Genomic DNA, 3,321 nt, shown 5'->3' on the forward strand with positions numbered 1-3,321 from the left:
CTCTTCTATTTATAGCAAAATTTTCGAAATTTTCAGATTTATTTTTTTATTATTTTATTATTTTTTTAATTAAAAGAAATCCCACTTACAAATTGCTTTTATTTTTTTAGAAAAAGAAATCTCACCTTTATTTACTTTTATTTTTAAAATTCCAACTTTAATTACTTTATCTTATTTAAAATCCCACTTTTTATTTTTTTTTAAAAGAGAATCTCACTTTATTTAACTTTTCTTTAAAAAACAAACCACTATCTTTTCTTTTTCTTTTAAAAATGCTACTTTCAATTACTTTAAATTTTTTTAAATTTTCAGATACCTTTATATTTATTTTTTAATTCCAACCTTCTTTTACTTTTAAATTTTATTTTATTTTTTTTTTAAACTTTTTTTTTTTTTTTAAATTTTCTACATTCTTTTACTTTTTTTTTTTTAAAAAAAACATTCCCGAAATTATTATATATGTTTTTTTTAAAAAAAAATAAAAAATAAAAAAAAATAAAATAAAATAAAATATTTTCGGATTTTTTTTATATATAAAAAAACAAAAAATAAAACTATTAATAGTGATAATTTACCTTTTATTTTTTATTTTTTTGGTTTTGTTTTGTGTTGGACAAAAATGAAGATGAGGTGTTGGGTTAATGGAGCGGACCGGGTCGACCCGGTTTGAAACGGACCGGGTCATGGGGAAAGTTGGGCAATTATTTGGGCCTGTGGTTTGAAATTGAAGAAGTGGCCCAATCCGATTTTTCTTTGTATTTTTGTTCTCTTTTCTTCTTTTATTTTTCTAAAACTAAATTATAAAAGTACTTAAATTATTATTAAGAACTAAATTAAGTTATAAAAGCGCAAATTAACTTCCAATAACAATTAACGCACAATTAAGTAATAATTAAGCATAAAATTGTTCATTTGGACATTAAATGCTAAAAATGCAAAAGATGCCTATTTTTGTATTTTTTTATTAATTTAACAAATAAACATGTATAGACAAACATACAAATAGTTACACAAAATATCACAAAAATTGCACACCAAGAAAAATTATTTTATTTTTTGAATTTTTTGGGAGTAATTCTCATATAGGGCAAAAATCACGTGCTTACATGGGTTACAAGCAAAAAGGAGTAAGGAATCGTTACCCAATTGATATCTCTGAAAACCCCTCAAAATTTCGCTCAAATCCGAGCTCTCAAACTCTAATTTTGATAAAGATGGCTAAACCCTCGACTTTGAAATTTTATAATTTGCCCAGGTAAATCCTTCTTTGCGAACGCGAAAAGACCCTCGCATTCACAAAGCACAAATTCTCTTGGCCCAGATGTCCTTCATCGCGAATGCGATGCCCCTGTCGTGAACGCGGTAGCAAACTTCCCCCTCCTACGCGAACGCGGGACCCTCTTCGCGAACGCGTAGGCATATGACCTCTCAGCTTCGCGAACGCGGAACCATCATCGCGAAAGAGAAGCGTTAAGCTTCCTCCAGCCCTAGCTCATCTTAACGAAAACCCCAATCGCGAACGCGAAGAAGGAAACTGGAACTGGAGACCTGCTACATTTTCTGCAATCCTCTAAGTCCAAAAATGACGCGTTGAGCATCCGAAACACACACGAGGCCTCCACGGACCTCAACCAATCCTAAAACATCATTCAAACTTGTTCAAACCTTCAGAGCGCTCAAAACAACATCAAAACACCTATTTTTCATCGGATTCAAGCCTAAGAATTCCAAAAACTCTATAAATACGCTTTCGATCAAAAAGTCTATCAAACCTCGTCAGAATGACCTGAAATTTTGCACACACGTCACATTAAACACTACGGAGATACTCCAACTTGCGAAATTCCATTCCAACCCTTGGATCAAAATCTCACTATCGAACCGGAAACTTCAAAAATTCATTTTTCGACATTTCAAGCCTAAATTAGCTACGGACCTCCAAAATACAATCTGAACATGCCTCTAAGCCCAAAATCACTCAATGGAGCTAACGGAACCATCGAATTTTCATTCTGAGGCCGTCTTCACACTGTTCTGACTACGATCAACTTTCCAACACTTAAGCTCTCATTTAGGGACTAAGTGTCCCAAAACTCTCTGAAACTCAAAATCGAACATCCCGCAAATCAAAATAGCAGAAATAAACTTGGGGAAAGAAGTTAATGGGGGATCAGGGCATAAATTCTTAAGACGACCGGTCGGGTCGTCACAAACCCGTGGACCTCCCCGGCATAAACCGAGGACCTTTTTTCGGCATAACCTGATGACTTTCCTGGCATAACCCGTGGACCTCCCCGGCATAACCCGAGGACCTTTTTCCGGCATAACCCGATGACTTTCTGAGCATAACCTGCGGACCTCCCCGGCATAACCCGAGTACCTTTATTCGGCATAACCCGATGACTTTCTCAGCATAACTCGTGGACCTCCCCGGCATAACCCGATGACTTTTTTCCAACATAACCCGATGACTTTCCCAGCATAACTCGTGGACTTCCCCGGCATAGCCAGAGGACCTTTTTCCGGCATAACCCTATGACTTTTCCGGTATAACCCATGGACCCCCCCCAGCATAACCCGAGGACCTTTTTCCGACATAACCCAATGAATTTCCTGGCATAACCCGTGGACCTCCCCAGCATAACTCGAGAACCTTTTTCTAGCATGACCCGATGACTTTCCCGGCATAACCCGTGGACCTCCCCGACATAACCCGATGAACTTTTTCCCGCATAACTCGTGGACCTCTCCGGCATAACCCGAGGACCTTTTCCGGCATAACCCGATGACTTTCCCGGCATAACCCGTGGACCTTTCCGGCATAACCCGATGACTTTCCCGGCATAACCCGATCATTTTGCCAACATAACCTGGTAATCTTTCACAACTTAGGGCATCCGATCCCCTTTTGATTTCACTTTGGATATAGAGTCTCCACTCCCTAATCTCTTTTTCTTAGGGATACACAATCCCGATTTTAATTTCTTTTAATAAAGAAATAGTTTAGATTTTGTTACAATAACTGACGAAATTTTCCTAATAAAAACTGGGGCAAAATAATTTCGTTCGTTTGTTTGTTTTGGTCTCTGAGCAGCTTATACCTCAAGACATAGGGTTCCAGATAACCAAAAGAAGAAGTCTCAATCCAAAATAAAAGAAAAGAAAGAACAAGAAAATAAGTGAACTTCAAGTGCAGAAACGGAGAAAAGATGCGGACTACTCAAGATACGATTGAAGTTATGAGCTTTGCATGTCCCACCTTGATCCGAAAAGCTGAAAAAGAACGAACCAGTGTTTGCAGTTAACAAGCATCAAGATTCA

The sequence above is a fragment of the Nicotiana tabacum genome, chromosome 16, assembly GCF_000715075.1.
Source record: "Nicotiana tabacum cultivar K326 chromosome 16, ASM71507v2, whole genome shotgun sequence".
Taxonomy (NCBI): Eukaryota; Viridiplantae; Streptophyta; class Magnoliopsida; order Solanales; family Solanaceae; genus Nicotiana; species Nicotiana tabacum.